We start from the raw sequence: 17,687 nt of genomic DNA, 5'->3' as shown, positions 1-17,687 counted from the left end.
TTTGTCCCTTGTATATAGTATTATTTGGTCCCTATGTGGTCTGGTCATGGTGTGGTGGTGTTTCTTCCTGTATGTGATATTATTGGTCTTGGTATAGTGGATTCTGTTGTGTATGGCGGTCATTTGTTCTCTCTGATTTTAATTATTTAAAAGTCACAGGTTTGGCATGTGGGGGTGACACCATTAGGCCCAGTTTAAGTTCTACAAAACAGGAAAACTATTTTTGGTACCTTTGTGTGTATTGAGCAGGGGGGGGGGGGGGGGAGGGGGGGGGGGGCGCCAAACTCGGGAGCAGCCCCGGGCGGCAAAAGCTCTAGCTACGCCTCTGCCTCAGCATGCTGTTATTTGACAACTGCTTTCTCTTTTCTAACCTGAGTGGATTTCTAAGTTTCAGTGTTCAGTAGTGTGTACAGTCGATCACTGACACTAAAGTGGCTCTCCAGTTTAGAAAGCCATTTTTCACATACTGTATTAACAAATTCTGAGTAGCTCTGGAGAGCCTGTATCTCTAGTTCTATAGGACCTGGCCTCTTATGAATTGCAAAGATGACCTATTGATTTGATTGAGCGCTGTGTAATGTACAGTATTCCCTGTGGTGGTGCTGAAAGAAAATTCAACAATGAGTGCCATTCTTCTGCACAGACAGCAGGTAGGGGTCACAGCAGGACACCTTGTAATCAGTTTATTTCCAAGGGAACACTTTCTGAAAGTAGGGATTGTCCAAACCAGAGGTCCCATTTGGTACTAATAGGATAATGAATTTTATTTTGAAGCACCGTAATGTTTATTGACTTTTGGACATTTTGGTTGTTATGATGTATGTTATTAATGATCATAATAATATATACTATAAATTGTAACTATTTTTACAAGCATGCACATCAGTATATTGGAAAAGTGCTTTCATACTGCTTGTTTATTGTGAATTCAATATGTAAATATTATTTTCAAGGGACAAGTGTGGATCGTCCCCAGACACAGGGCCACAGGTTACTCGGTACCGGTCCTTTCTGTCTCAGTTCTGGGGTTGTCACGGTGGCTGGACCCGGTCGTGACCCTGCTAAGGGGCGTCCAATAAAGGGTGATGGTGCGTAGTGCGAGGAATAACGAGGACACAGGGTTCAGTTTCTTTACCTTTTACTGAAGGTTTCAGGATCCTCAATCCAGGGCACTTTCAACAGGGCTGTCTGAGACCGGCCGGTCCGAAGGCACATCCAGAGTCCCCTTTGCAGGTGGAAATCAGTGTCTACCCACTAGCGCCTGTGTGTTGTAGTGCTTCCCTGCTGAGCATTCAGAATAGTCCTCACAACTAGGTTGAGCGAAACGGGTCGGCCACTTTCAGAAGTCGCCGACTTTTGGCAAAGTCGGGTTTCATGAAACCCGACCCGACCCCTGTGTGGGGTCGGCCATGAAGTCGGCGATCTTCTGAACGTGGTATCGGAATTCCGATCCCGATTTCCGATATGTTTGCAATATCGGAAATCGTATCGGAATCCATATTTAATGTAAAATAAAGAATTAAAATAAAAAATATCGCTATACTTACCCTCTGACGCGCCCTGGTACTAACCGGGAACCTTCCTTCCTTCGAATCAGCGCTTCCAGGACCTTGCGGTGACGTCGCGGCTTATGATTGGTCGCGCGGCCGCCCATGTGACCGCTCGTGCGACCAATCACAAGCTGCGACGTCACCGCGACGTCACGCAAGGTCCTGGAAGCTCTGATTCGAAGGAAGGAAGGCTGCCGGAAAGAAGCAGGGCGCGTCCGAGGGTGAGTATATACCTAATAGGAATATATACTCACCCTCGGACGCGCCCTGCTTCTTTCCGGCAGCCTTCCTTCCTTCGAATCAGCGCTTGCAGGACCTTGCGTGACGTTGCAGCTTGTGATTGGTCGCGCGAGCGGTCACATGGGCGGCCGCGCGACCAATCACAAGCCGCGACGTCACCGCAAGGTCCTGGAAGTGCTGATTCGAAGGAAGGAAGGTTCCCGGTTAGTACCAGGGCGCGTCAGAGGGTAAGTATAGTGATATTTTTTATTTTAATTCTTTATTTTACACTTAAATATGGATCCCAGGGCCTGAAGGAGAGTTTCCGCTCCTTCAGACCCTGGGAACCATTGGAAACCCAATGCACTGCATTGGGTTTCGAGTTTCGGCCGACCCCGACTTTTTTATAGGATCGGCCGATTTCACTCGACCCGACTTTTGAAAAAGTCGGGTTTCGTGAAACCCGACCCGATCCTATAAAAGTAAAGGTCGCTCAACCCTACTCACAACTTCTGTTCTTGTTCGTTCTAGATCTTTCTCTTCTCTGTCCCCCAGGTATGTTATGGCTAGGACGCACCTTTATGACAGGTAGGCCTGGAGTTATTCTGGAACCCTAGTGTCGCCCCTCTCCCACGATTGCCTCCTATGTCCTTCTTAGGTGTTGTATGGTAGACTGCCAACCTGTAATTAACTGTCCTGCCGCTGTTTGAAGTAATGCGTGGAGACTGTTACTTCTTCGGTGCTCCGGCCACCGACTATGCGCCTCAGTAAGATGTTGCCGTTCTCGGGGCACGACTCCTACTGGATCTCCTTTGTAAGAACAGGTACCACTGATACATAGCTTAGAAAAATACCGGGATAATATCCCATATTACTTTGGACAATATACTAGTCACCAGGACACTCCAGAAATATTGATCCTACAAAGAGCGAGGAGTACAAAATCCCATACGCAAATATAAAAGAACGTATAACAATCTTTATTAAACATATAGAGAACATACAAACTGACTATACAAGGTCCAGAGAATGGTGCAAATACAGAGGACACAACCACTGTAGTAACACAAGGGGCATAACAAACGGATGACCCAAAGTAAAAAGTAATCTAGCATATACCAATAAGGTGCTACATGTCATGTATGGTATCAAAGTATATGCAACCTTAACCGTATCTGATTACCAATCTCCACATGTTGCCTGTCACATGTAAGGTTAAATCATAGCATACATGGAGGGTACACCGTTAATCTTACCTGCGCTCATGTGCCAGTGAGTGTCGCCAGCAGCCCCGACGCGCGTTTCGCGTTGGGCTTCCTCGGGAGGCTGTGATGGTATGTGTGTTTGGAGCGGTCATTTAAATAGGGGGAACACCTGTCTACAATAATCGGCATGATTAGTGGCGTGTGCGCGGTGATATGCAGGCCCGCGTGTATCACATCATATCCTGCTCTTCCTGTGGCGCGACGGGCAGAGGGAAATCCCTCATGACGTCACTAGCCCGCCGCGTCACATCCTGGAGGCAGAAGAGGATGTGTCACGGTTCCTGCCACGCCGCGCATGCTCTCGCGCCGCGGCCACCATTTTGGAAAAGGGCAGGATTTGTTGTGAATTCTGTGGCAGAGATCACTCCTGTGGTCACAAGTGATACTTCGGCTGATTCTCTCTGGGATCTTCCGTTTGTGGAGGAAAGTGGAGTTTCCTCCCTCAGGTGATCTGGTGAGCTCGTTAGCTTCTTCTCTACTTAACTCCACCTGGTGCTTTGATCCATGCTTCCTGTCAATGTTCCGGTGTAGGACTTGCTTTTTCCCTGGATCATTCCTGTGGCCTGCTGCTCTCCAAAGCTAAGTTTTGCTTATGTTATTTTGTTGCTATTTTTCAGTCCAGCTTGCTTTATTGGTTTTTCTCGCCTGCTGGAAGCTCTGAGACGCAGAGGGACCACCTCCGTACCGTTAGTCAGTGCGGAGGGTCTTTTTGTCCCCTCTGCGTGGTTATTTATAGGTTTTTGTGCTGACCGCAAAGTTATCTTCCCTATCCTCGTTCTGTTCAGCTAGTCGGGCCTCACTTTGCTAAATCTGTATCATCTCTATGTTTGTGTTTTCATCTTACTCACAGTCATTATATGTGGGGGGCTGCCTTTTCCTTTGGGGAATTTCTCTGAGGCAAGGTAGGCTTATTTTTCTATCTTCAGGACTAGCTAGTTTCTCAGGCTGTGACGAGGCGCCTAGGTTCTGGTCAGGAGCGCTCCACGGCTACCTTTAGTGTGGTTTGATAGGAGTAGGGATTGCGGTCTGCAGAGTTCCCACGTCTCAGAGCTCTTTCTATTATTTTGGGTTTTTGTCAGATCACTGTATGTGCTCTGACCTCCATGTCCATTGTGATTCTGAATTGCCTTTCATAACAGTACAGGAAGCCAAAAGTGCTAATGATTCTCAATAGAGGGAAAAAAGAAGTTCTGAGACCATTTTTTTTTCTTTGCACTGTGTTTTGTCCTTTTTTTCCCCTAGACATTTGGGTGGTTCAGGACACAGGTGTAGCAATGGACATTAAAGGTCTGTCTTCATGTGTGGATCAGCTCACGGCAAGAGTTCAAAATATTCAAGATTTTGTGGTTCAGAATTCTTTGCTAGAACCGAGAATTCCTATTCCAGATTTGTTTTTTGGAGATAGAACTAAATTTCTGAGTTTCAAAAATAATTGTAAACTATTTCTGGCTCTGAAACCTCGCTCTTCTGGTGACCCAATTCAACTGGTTAGGATCGTCATTTCTTTTTTGCGCAGCGACCCTCAGGACTGGGCGTTTTCTCTTGCGCCAGGAGATCCTGCATTGAGTAATATCGATGCGTTTTTCCTGGCGCTTGGGTTGCTGTACGATGAGCCTAATTCAGTGGATCAGGCAGAAAAAAAATTGCTGGCTCTTTGTCAGGCTCAGGATGAGATAGATGTATATTGTCAGAAATTTAGAAAGTGGTCAGTGCTCACTCAATGGAATGAATCTGCGCTGGCAGCAATATTCAGAAAGGGTCTCTCTGAAGCCCTTAAGGATGTCATGGTGGGATTTCCTATGCCTGCTGGTTTGAATGAGTCTATGTCTTTGGCCATTCAGATCGGTCGACGCTTGCGTGAGCGTAAATCTGTGCACCATTTGGCGGTATTACCTGAGCTTAAACCTGAGCCTATGCAGTGTGATAGGACCTTGACCAGAGTTGAACGGCAAGAACATAGACGTCTGAATGGTCTGTGTTTCTACTGTGGTGATTCCACTCATGCTATCTCTGATTGTCCTAAGCGCACTAAGCGGTTCGCTAGGTCTGCCACCATTGGTACTGTACAGTCAAAATTTCTTCTGTCCGTTACCTTGATCTGCTCTTTGTCATCGTATTCTGTCATGGCATTTGTGGATTCAGGCGCTGCCCTGAATTTGATGGACTTGGAATATGCTAAGCGTTGTGGGTTTTTCTTGGAGCCCTTGCAGTGTCCTATTCCATTGAGAGGAATTGATGCTACGCCTTTGGCCAAGAATAAGCCTCAATACTGGACCCAGCTGACCATGTGCATGGCTCCTGCACATCAGGAGGTTATTCGCTTTCTGGTGTTGCATAATCTGCATGATGTGGTCGTGTTGGGGTTGCCATGGCTACAAGCCCATAATCCAGTATTAGATTGGAAATCCATGTCGGTGTCCAGCTGGGGTTGTCAGGGGGTACATGGTGATGTTCCATTCCTGTCAATTTCGTCATCCACCCCTTCTGAGGTCCCAGAGTTCTTGTCTGATTACCGGGATGTATTTGATGAGCCCAAGTCCAATACCCTACCTCCGCATAGGGATTGTGATTGTGCTATCAATTTGATTCCTGGTAGTAAATTCCCAAAAGGTCGATTGTTTAATATGTCCGTGCCTGAGCACACCGCTATGCGCAGTTATGTGAAGGAATCCCTGGAGAAGGGGCATATTCGCCCGTCATCGTCGCCATTAGGAGCAGGGTTCTTTTTTGTAGCCAAGAAGGATGGTTCGCTGAGACCTTGTATAGATTACCGCCTTCTTAATAAGATCACGGTTAAATTTCAGTACCCCTTACCATTGTTATCTGATCTGTTTGCTCGGATTAAGGGGGCTAGTTGGTTCACAAAGATAGATCTTCGTGGTGCGTATAATCTGGTGCGAATTAAGCAAGGCGATGAATGGAAAACTGCATTTAATACTCCCGAGGGTCATTTTGAGTATCTCGTGATGCCGTTCGGACTTGCCAATGCTCCATCAGTGTTTCAGTCCTTTATGCATGACATCTTCCGAGAGTACCTGGATAAATTCCTGATTGTGTACTTGGATGACATTTTGATCTTCTCGGATGATTGGGAGTCTCATGTGAAGCAGGTCAGAACGGTTTTTCAAGTCCTGCGTGCTAATTCTTTGTTTGTGAAGGGATCAAAATGTCTCTTTGGTGTGCAGAAGGTTTCATTTTTGGGGTTCATCTTTTCCCCTTCTACTATCGAAATGGATCCTGTTAAGGTCCAAGCCATCCATGATTGGACTCAGCCGACATCTCTGAAAAGTCTGTAAAAGTTCCTGGGCTTTGCTAATTTTTATCGTCGCTTCATCTGCAATTTTTCTAGTATTGCTAAACCATTGACCGATTTGACCAAAAAGGGTGCTGATGTGGTCAATTGGTCTTCTGCTGCTGTGGAAGCTTTTCAAGAGTTGAAGCGTCGTTTTTCTTCTGCCCCTGTGTTGTGTCAACCAGATGTTTCTCTTCCGTTCCAGGTCGAGGTTGATGCTTCTGAGATTGGAGCAGGGGCTTTTTTGTCACAGAGAGGTTCTGGTTGCTCAGTGATGAAACCATGCGCTTTCTTTTCCAGGAAGTTTTCGCCTGCTGAGCGAAATTATGATGTGGGCAACCGAGAGTTGCTGGCCATGAAGTGGGCATTCGAGGAGTGGCGTCATTGGCTTGAAGGAGCTAAGCATCGCATGGTGGTATTGACTGATCATAAGAACTTGACTTATCTCGAGTCTGCCAAGCGCTTGAATCCTAGACAAGCTCGTTGGTCGTTGTTTTTTGCCCGTTTTGACTTTGTGATTTCGTACCTTCCAGGCTCTAAAAATGTGAAGGCGGATGCTCTGTCTAGGAGTTTTGTACCCGACTCTCCGGGTTTGTCTGAGCCGGCGGGTATCCTCAAGGAGGTAGTAATTGTGTCTGCCATCTCCCCTGATTTGCGGCGGGTGCTGCAAAAATTTCAGGCTAATAAACCTGATCGTTGCCCAGCGGAGAAACTGTTTGTCCCTGATAGGTGGACGAATAGAGTGATCTCTGAACTTCATTGTTCGGTGTTGGCTGGTCATCCTGGAATCTTTGGTACCAGAGAGTTAGTGGCTAGATCCTTTTGGTGGCCCTCTCTGTCGCGGGATGTGCGTACTTTTGTGCAGTCCTGTGGGATTTGTGCTCGGGCTAAGCCCTGCTGTTCTCGTGCCAGTGGGTTGCTTTTGCCCTTGCCGGTCCCGAAGAAGCCTTGGACACATATCTCTATGGATTTTATTTCTGACCTTCCCGTTTCTCAAAAGATGTCAGTCATTTGGGTGGTCTGTGATCGCTTTTCTAAGATGGTCCATCTGGTACCCTTGTCTAAATTGCCTTCCTCCTCTGATTTGGTGCCTTTGTTCTTCCATCATGTGGTTCGTTTGCATGGCATTCCAGAGAATATTGTTTCTGACAGAGGTTCCCAGTTTGTTTTGAGGTTTTGGCGAGCCTTTTGTGGTAGGATGGGCATTGACTTGTCTTTTTCCTCGGCTTTCCATCCTCAGACTAATGGCCAGACCGAGCGAACCAATCAGACCTTGGAAACATATCTGAGGTGCTTTGTTTCTGCTGATCAGGATGACTGGGTGTCCTTTTTGCCTTTGGCTGAGTTCGCCCTTAATAATTGCGCCAGCTCGGCTACCTTGGTTTCACCGTTTTTCTGCAATTCTGGGTTCCTTCCTCGTTTCTCTTCTGGACAGGTTGAGTCTTCGGACTGTCCTGGTGTGGATACTGTGGTGGACAGGTTGCAGCAGATTTGGACTCAGGTAGTGGACAATTTGACCTTGTCCCAGGAGAAGGCTCAACTTTTCGCTAATCGCCGTGTGGGTCCCCGACTTCGTGTTGGGGATCTGGTTTGGTTATCTTCTCGTCATATTCCTATGAAGGTTTCCTCTCCTAAGTTTAAACCTCGTTTTATTGGTCCGTATAGGATTTCTGAGGTTCTTAATCCTGTGTCTTTTCGTCTGACCCTTCCAGATTCTTTTTCCATACATAACGTATTCCATAGGTCATTGTTGCGGAGATACGTGGCACCTATGGTTCCATCTGTTGAGCCTCCTGCCCCGGTTTTGGTGGAGGGGGAATTGGAGTATATTGTGGAGAAGATTTTGGATTCTCGTGTTTCAAGACGGAAACTCCAGTATCTGGTTAAATGGAAGGGTTATGCTCAGGAAGATAATTCTTGGGTTTTTGCCTCTGATGTCCATGCTCCCGATCTTGTTCGTGCCTTTCATGTGGCTCATCCTGGTCGGCCTGGGGGCTCTGGTGAGGGTTTGGTGACCCCTCCTCAAGGGGGGGTACTGTTGTGAATTCTGTGGCAGAGTTCACTCCTGTGGTCACAAGTGGTACTTCGGCTGATTCTCTCTGGGATCTTCCGTTTGTGGAGGAAAGTGGTACTGCAGCTTCTGAGTTTCCTCCCTCAGGTGATCTGGTGAGCTCGTTAGCTTCTTCTCTACTTAACTCCACCTGATGCTTTGATCCATGCTTCCTGTCAATGTTCCGGTGTAGGACTTGCTTTTTCCCTGGATCATTCCTGTGGCCTGCTGCTCTGCAAAGCTAAGTTTTGCTTATGTTATTTTGTTGCTATTTTTCAGTCCAGCTTGCTTTATTGGTTTTTCTCGCCTGCTGGAAGCTCTGAGACGCAGAGGGACCACCTCCGTACCGTTAGTTGGTGCGGAGGGTTTTTTTGTCCCCTCTGCGTGGTTATTTATAGGTTTTTGTGCTGACCGCAAAGTTATCTTCCCTATCCTCGTTCTGTTCAGCTAGTCGGGCCTCACTTTGCTAAATCTGTTTCATCTCTATGTTTGTGTTTTCATCTTACTCACAGTCATTATATGTGGGGGGCTGCCTTTTCCTTTGGGGAATTTCTCTGAGGCAAGGTAGGCTTATTTTTCTATCTTCAGGACTAGCTAGTTTCTCAGGCTGTGACGAGGCGCCTAGTTTCTGGTCAGGAGCGCTCCACGGCTACCTTTAGTGTGGTTTGATAGGAGTAGGGATTGCGGTCTGCAGAGTTCCCACGTCTCAGAGCTCTTTCTATTATTTTGGGTTATTGTCAGATCACTGTATGTGCTCTGACCTCCATGTCCATTGTGATTCTGAATTGCCTTTCATAACAAGGATTGCCATCATGTTAAACACTGGAATGGTGATGTATAGGAATATATCTATCTATAGATAGACTAGTATCGTGGTGCCTAGTGATGTACTAGTGTAATGAAGATACTAATGTATATAATTAACCCACCGTGTCCTATCCTAAGAACAGGGGGGGAAAAATGGGGGAGGGGGGTAAAAGGATACACGCTGGAACCTGTCATATCGCGCATGCGCACATGCCGCAGCCGCCAAGTTGAAGAGGGGAATAATAACCAAAGGCAGACATAATCAGTGAGTCTAAGATGATATTTGTGCTAAAATGCACCTATGAATAGGTGCGCTTGCGCAAAGGCAGCCAGTGAAAGAAAGGTGGGACTAAAGTGATAACGTGCAAAGTGATAGCGCCCACTACAAGGGGCGAACCTGCATATCCAATTATACCTAAAAAAAACTGCATAACTCGGGCAAGTAAACATTACAGCAGATATAATTAGAATGTACAGGAAATACACAAAGACCATCCCGTAAAAATTTGAAAAGTACAAAAATACATAGGAGTCCAGGGCGACTAGACTCCACAACAATTGACATAGTCACCAACACATAAAAAATATATTATAGAGCAGTGTTTTTCAACCTTTTTTGAGCCGCGGCACACTTTTTATACTTAAAAAATCCTGAGGCACACCACCAACCAAAATGGCACAAAATGGTGCGTCCAGGTTTGAGATGAAAGTCTGCAGTCATTCTATGTGACTGCAGGCTTCTGAATTCTCACAGCGCAAGCACTGCACACTTTCAGGATTCTCCCTTGCCGGTGGCCAGAGTGGACGGTCATGACAGCACAAGTATGTGATTTGGATACTTCTGGTCACATTCTAACTAGACGTGTCCGGCCTCAGTCAATTCATTTTCATTGAATGAGGCCACACATGTCTAGTCAGCACGTGACCGCATGTATGTAAATCACCAACATCAGAGAATTATGATAGCAGTGTGCACTGTGAGAATTCAGAAGTCTGCAGTCACATAGTATGACTGCAGACTCATCACAACCTTGGACATCCCCTTTAATGTTCCTAACAAATAAAAATGAGAATTAGTATCACAAAAAAAACACATTTACATCCAGGTACCTGATAGATGACATTGTTTGTGGAGTCGCCTCTTTCTTTTCATCTTCACCTTGTCCAGATGCCATGATGACTCTTCTCTTCCACCGGCAGAGCTCGTTTCTGCAGACTTCCATCTTCTCCTGTCTTCTGCAGCACATCCCGACACAACACCCTTAAAGATAGCAGTGTTATTATAATGCTCCGGAATAACAATATCTGCCCTAGGCTGAGCCCCTGAGTAAATAATTGCCCCTCACTTTATTCCCAGCACATAATATGACCCTCACTGTCCCTCTTATGGTACATGCCATCCACACTACCCTCTCTCTCTTTTCCATACTTCACACTGCCTTCTCATACGGTGTCCCTCATAGAGAGCCCAGTCTCTCTACTGTGCCCCTTCATTACACTCCTCCTACTTGGCATACTGTCTCCTCCTGGCTGTTACCCTCACACTACTCAGTATCTATTCTGTATCCACTCACACTTTCATCCCCCCATACTGTCTGCACACATTTCTAATAGCCTCCTCCTGTACATCCCCCCCCCTGCTAACATACCCCTTTGCTCTCTCCATATTTCCTCCTCACACATTCCCCCCTCACACATTCCCCCGACTCCCCATACTGTCCTCACACATCCCATCACCGTTGCTCCCAGTACTGTCAGCGCACATTTTTCCCCTCGCTACTGTGTCCACCCCCATCTCCCCACTCACCCCCACAGAATATATCCACTGCCCTTCCGATAGAATATATCCATCCCCTTCCACAGAATAAATGCACCCTGCCCCACACATGCTAAATAAATTCCAGCCCCCCCCACGTACACACTGAATAAATCCCCCCCATACACTGAATAAATCCCCCCACTCACTGAATAAATCCCCCCCATACACTGAATAAATCCCCCCACTCACTGAATAAATTCCCCCACACACTGAATAAATCCCCCCCACACACTGAATAAATCTCCCCCACACACACTGAATAAATCCCCCCCCACACTGAATAAATCCCCCCCACACACTGAATAAATCCCCCCCCCACACTGAATAAATCCCCCCCACACACTGAATAAATCCCCCCACACACTGAATAAATCCCCCCCCACACTGAATAAATCCCCCCCACACACTGAATAAATCCCCCCCACACACTGAATAAATCCCCCCACACACTTAATAAATCCCCCCACACACTGAATAAATCCCCCCACACACTTAATAAATCCCCCCACATACTCCCCATAAACCCACCCCACGCTGAATAAATCCCCCCACACTTAATAAATCCCCCCACACACTTAATAAATCCCCCCACATACTCCCCATAAACCCACCCCACGCTGAATCTTCGGTGTCTTCAGCTCCACAGCACAGGAGCACTTACCACCAAGTGTCTTCTGTCCCCTGCGCGCCGGATAGTGACGCCAGCAGCGTGATCACATGACTTGATCACGCTGCTGGCGTCGCTCTGACCCAGCGGTCAGAGCCTCAATTGTACTCGCAGCTGGTAGATGTCTGCGAGTACAATTGATCTCCGGGAGCCGGCGCGCTGCAGCTTCTCTGTGCCGGCTGTCAGCTTGACAGTCGGCACAGAGAACAGCTGACTCCCGTTCCGCCGCGGCACACCCGACCACGTGTCGCGGCACACTAGTGTGCCGCGGCACACTGGTTGAAAAACACTGTTATAGAGCATCAAAAAATGCAACAAATACACAAAATGTCACAATTGACAAATATGTGAACAAGACAATAAAAGCCTGGTTTTCTTCAAATCTTGCATATTAACGAAGGGTTCCCGTATGACGTCCTGAAATCGGAGCAATCCATAACCGCTCTGAGAGTATGTGGATGATGAGATATAACAATACGACAGCAATACTAAAGAAAGAAAAAAATAGAAACACACGCAAAATTAAAATCCAGAAATCTCAGAGAACCTAAAATCTGACCCAGATACTGCTACAGAAAGGAGGCAAAACTTAGTTGTTCATTAAGGCCTAGTGGGGACATAGTGCCCAACATTGTTATCCAAACGACATTCCAATTGCGCTAATGTCCGCTTCAGGTCTCCCCCTCTGATCCCACTTCTCACATGATCAATACCAAAGATTTTAAGTTCTTTTGGGTTGCATTCATGGTGAAGCCTAAAATGACGGGGTATAGTTTTAAGTGTGGTAACATCATCCACCTTCCCGGCCCCCATGATGTCTCTTATATGCTCACGTGTCCTGACCCTAAGTTCGCGTGAGGTAAGACCCACATAGGACAGGCCACATGAGCATTTGGCCATATAAACCACAAATGTGGTGCTACAACTAATGTAGTCTGTGATTTTAAACTCTCTCCGGCCATCGGCCGAGGTGAACGATGTTGCCCTAACATGATTGCGACATGCCAAACAATTGCCACATGGGAAAAAGCCCCACCTTTGTTTGCCGGCTCCAAAAATAGCCGGGGCTTTAGTTGTATAATGGCTTCTAACCAGCATATCTCTCAGATTCTTACCCCTTCTCGCTGTCATCAGTGGTTCGTCTGAGAGATATTTCGTGAGTGTGGGTTCAGTTCTTAGAATTGGCCAGTGTCTGCTTAGAATTTTTCTCATCAGACCCCACTGGTGGTTAAATGTTGATATGTATCGAATTTTCCCCTCTTCTCTTTTTCTTTTATGTGATTGGGACAAAAGTTCACACCTCTTCTGATTTTTAGCACGATTAAGGCCACGTTTAATGCTCCTATTACTGTATCCGCGTGCGCGGAATCTCTCCCCAAGGTCCACAGCTTGTCTGTCAAAAGCCTCCTCAATAGAGCAGATTCTCCTCATCCTGAGAAACTGCCCTATCGGTATAGCTCCAATCGTGGAGTTAAGATGAGATGAGGAGGCATGGAGGAGCGCGTTGACGGAAGTTTCTTTTCTAAAGACATCTGTATGTATGTAACCATCCTCCTGGACCAGCAGCAGTATATCCAGGAAAGATATTTCTCTACAACTAAAGTTATACGTGAGCCTGATGTTGAGGCTGTTGCGATTCAAATCCTGCATAAACGATTTAAGTTGTTCCACTGAACCGTGCCAGATAAACAAAATATCATCTATGTACCGATACCACCCCAGAATCTGCGAGGAGGCGCACGCACCCCCCTGAAATATGCTCCTCTCCCAATATCCCAGGAAGAGGTTAGCATAGGAGGGCGCGCACGCCACCCCATAGCCGTACCGCGGCTCTGGAGGTAGTATCGGTTCTTAAAAGTAAAAAAATTATGTGTAAGGATGAAACGCAAGAGCCTCAACACCAGGCCACCAACCTCCGGATCAATGCTGCTGGCCCCAAGGAAGAAGTTGGCTGCCTCTAGGCCATCGTCATGGCGGATGGAGGTGTAGAGTGTCTCTACATCCGCCGTGACTAACAGCATATCTGATTCAAGCGTCATCCCATCCAGTCTCCTCAGGACGTCCAGAGTGTCCCTGACATAGGAGGGCAGAGTCTCAACTTGTGACCTAAGGTAATGGTCAACAAATTTACATATAGGATCACACATCTCTCCTATGCCAGAGACAATCGGACATCCCGGAGGATTGACAGAGTCCTTGTGGACCTTGGGGAGGAGATAGAAGGTAGGTATAACCGGGTATTTAACCACCAGTCCATCAAATGTTTTTTTAGTAATGGTCCCTTTGTATAAAGCCTCCTCGAGCATCTCGACAAGCTCTGACATAAAGCTGGATAATGGATTCTGAGTAAGCAAAGTATATGTATCCTTATTACGGAGCTGTTTGAAAGCTTCCCTCTCATATTTGTCCGTAGGCCATACCACCATGTTTCCACCCTTGTCGGAGGGCTTAATAACTACACCCTCAAGTGCCTTCATCTCACGGAGAGCCTGTCTCTGACATCCTGTGAGATTATCATTTTTATATTTATTATTGATAGTTCTTAGATCTGCGGCGACCAGGTTTGTAGAAATTTCCACCTGTGGGCAGAGCGACAAGGGAGGAAACGTGGTGGACTTAGCTGAGATTGACGGAGGGGGAATACCTGAAAAGGAACCAGCGGACTCATTCTCCAACTCCTCCAAGATAGAAATGACTTCTTGTTCGGTGATATAAGGACTCTCCGTTGAAGAACGGGAGTGAAGCTTTTTCAAAACAAGCTTCCTTGGGAAAAGGTGCAGGTCTTTCAATGCTGTGAAGTAATCATAGTTATTACAGGGAGAAAATGATAGACCAAGACTCAACACCTCAACCTGTGCCTCCGTGAGTGGAATTTGTGAAAGGTTAATTACCTCAAGACTAGCATTTTTGGGTCTCTTCTCTTTTTGTGGAGATGTTGGTGTTTTCCTTTTATTACCAAATCTTGTTACTTTATGCCAGCGATCTCTCTGTGTGTCATCTTTATCGGGTCCATTTCTTCCCTTGTCATTTGCATTTGTCCTCTCATCCGCAGATGACATAGATGAGAAGGAGACTGATCTTGCCATTGATGTTGATCTCTTATTAGTGTAATTATTCCTCCATCTATACATCCTATTATTCTGGGCATCTAGTAGATCTCTCTGATATTTATTTGTTTTAATGGCCACAATGTCTTTCTCCCATTTTTGAATGTCAGCGTCTAACTCATTTTTAAACGTCGTACCGTTCTCAGGGGTCAGCAATTTGTTAATCTCCTCCTGGATTACACCCAGCTCCTTATCAATCCCGCACATTGTTGTTTCATTATTTTTAATTAGAAGTGTCATAAACCCTCTAGAGCACGTGGCTGCCACTTCCTCCCATTGGCTCTTGAATGTGTCATCTCCTTTGTGCTGATCTCGTTTCTCACTGTTCCACAAAATCCTTCGCTTCGTGTCTCTTTCTTAGGATACCGCCGCAAGGTAGTGCAGGCGCGGTTCCGTAACAATCTGTCCTTTCGCTAGGTACCTGCCAGATTTCCCAGTTCTGACAGGTCCTCCCTGGAGCTCTCCCAGGCTTCGTTTGGCCTAACTTCCTGTCCGACCCCTAGTTTTACCAATGTGAGAAGTGGCCCAATAAATAAGCCTTTTGCTCCCCCTAGTGGCCGGAGTGTGAAGTGTAATGTGTGCTGGTGATACCTGGTCAGTAGAATCACTTCAGTGCCATCAGACGTACCATCACTGCCCTTAGTGGCAGAGCGATGTTACTGCAACGACCAGATCTCTGGGGCGCTGCAAGTGGGTACATATAACCCTTTAACCCCTTTCTGCCATTAGACGTACTATTGCGTCCATGTGGGGTGGGCTTTACTTCCCAAGGACGCAATAGTACGTCATATGCGATCGGCAGCGCTCACGGGGGGAGTGCCGCCGATCGCGGCCGGGTGTCAGCTGCCTATCGCAGCTGACATCCGGCACTATGTGCCAGGAGCGGTCAAAGACCGCCCCCGGCACATTAACCCCCGGCACACCGCGATCAAAGATGATCGCGATGTGCCGGCGGTGCAGGGAAGCACCGCACAGGGAGGGGGCTCCCTGCGGGCTTCCCTGAGCCCCCCGCAGCAACGCGATGTGATCGCGTTGCTGCGAGGGTCTCACTTCCCTCCCTCCCTGCTCCAGGCCCGGATCCAAGATGGCCGCGGATCCGGGTCCTGCAGGGAGGGAGGTGGCTTCACAGAGCCTGCTCAGAGCAGGCACTGTGAAGCAGCCTGCACTCCTATCAGATCGGTGATCTGACAGAGTGCTGTGCAAACTGTCAGATCACCGATCTGTGATGTCCCCCCCTGGGACAAAGTAAAAAAGTTAAAAAAAAATTTTTCAAATGTGTAAAAAAAAATTAAAAAAAATATTCCAAAATAATGAAAAAAAAATAATAATTTTATTCCCATAAATACATTTCTTTATCTAAATAAAAAAAACAAAACAATAAAAGTACACATATTTAGTATCGCCGCGTCCGTAACGGCCCGACCTATAAAACTGGCCCACTAGTTAACCCCTTCAGTAAACACCGTAAGAAAAAAAAAAAAAAAACGAGGCAAAAAACAACGCTTTATTATCATACCGCCGAACAAAAAGTGGAATAACACGCGATCAAAAAGATGGATATAAATAACCATGGTACCGCTGAAAGCGTCATCTTGTCCCGCAAAAAAAGAGCCGCCATGCAGCAACATCAGCAAAAAAATAAAAAAGTTATAGTCCTCAGAATAAAGCGATGCAAAAATAATTATTTTTTCCGTAAAATAGTTTTTATCGTATAAAAGCGCCAAAACATAAAAAAATGATATAAATGAGGTGTCGCTGTAATCGTACTGACCCGAAGAATAAAACTGCTTTATCAATTTTACCAAACGCGGAACGGTATAAACGCCTCCCCCAAAAGAAATTCATGAATAGCTGTTTTTTTGGTCATTCTTCCTCACAAAAATCGGAATAAAAAGCGATCAAAAAATGTCACGTGCCTGAAAATGTTACCAATAAAATCGTCAACTCGTCCGGCAAAAAACAAGACCTCACATGACTCTGTGGACCAAAATATGGAAAAATTATAGCTCTCAAAATGTGGTAACGCAAAAAATATTTTTTGCAATAAAAAGCGTCTTTCAGTGTGTGACGGCTGCCAATCATAAAAATCCGCTAAAAAACCCGCTATAAAAGTAAATCAAACCCCCCTTCATCACCCCCTTAGTTAGGGAAAAATTAAAAAAATGTATTTATATCCATTTTCCCGTTAGGGCTAGGGTTAGGGCTAGGGTTAGGGCTAGGGCTAGGGTTAGGGTTAGGGCTAGGGTTAGGGTTAGGGCTAGGGTTAGGGCTAGGGTTAGGGTTAGGGCTACAGTTAGGGTTGGGGCTACAGTTAGGGTTGGGGCTAAAGTTAGGGTTAGGGTTTAGATTACATTTACAGTTGGGAATAGGGTTGGGATAAGGGGTGTGTCAGGGTTAGGGGTGTGGTTAGGGTTACCGTTGGAATTAGGGTTAGGGGTGTGTTTGGATTAGGGCTTCAGTTATAATTGGGGGGTTTCCACTGTTTAGGCACATCAGGGGCTCTCCAAACACGACATGGCGTCCGATCTCAATTCCAGCCAATTCTGCGTTGAAAAAGTAAAACAGTGCTCCTTCCCTTCCGAGCTCTCCCGTGTGCCCAAACAGGGGTTTGCCCCAACATATGGGGTATCAGCGTACTCAGGACAAATAGGACAACAACTTTTGGGGTCCAATTTCTCCTGTTACCCTTGGGAAAAAACAAACTAGGGGCTAAAAAATAAATTTTGTGTGAAAAAAAAAAGATTTTTTACTTTCACGGCTCTGCGTTATAAACTGTAGTGAAACACTTGGGGGTTCAAAGTTCTCCCAACACATCTAGATGAGTTCCCTGGGGGGTCTAGTTTCCAATATGGAGTCACTTGTGGGGGGTTTCTACTGTTTAGGTACATTAGGGGCTCTGCAAATGCAATGT

The sequence above is a fragment of the Ranitomeya imitator genome, chromosome 1 (genome assembly GCF_032444005.1).
Source record: "Ranitomeya imitator isolate aRanImi1 chromosome 1, aRanImi1.pri, whole genome shotgun sequence".
Classification (NCBI taxonomy): domain Eukaryota; kingdom Metazoa; phylum Chordata; class Amphibia; order Anura; family Dendrobatidae; genus Ranitomeya; species Ranitomeya imitator.
Note: the sequence above shows the minus strand (reverse complement) of the source record.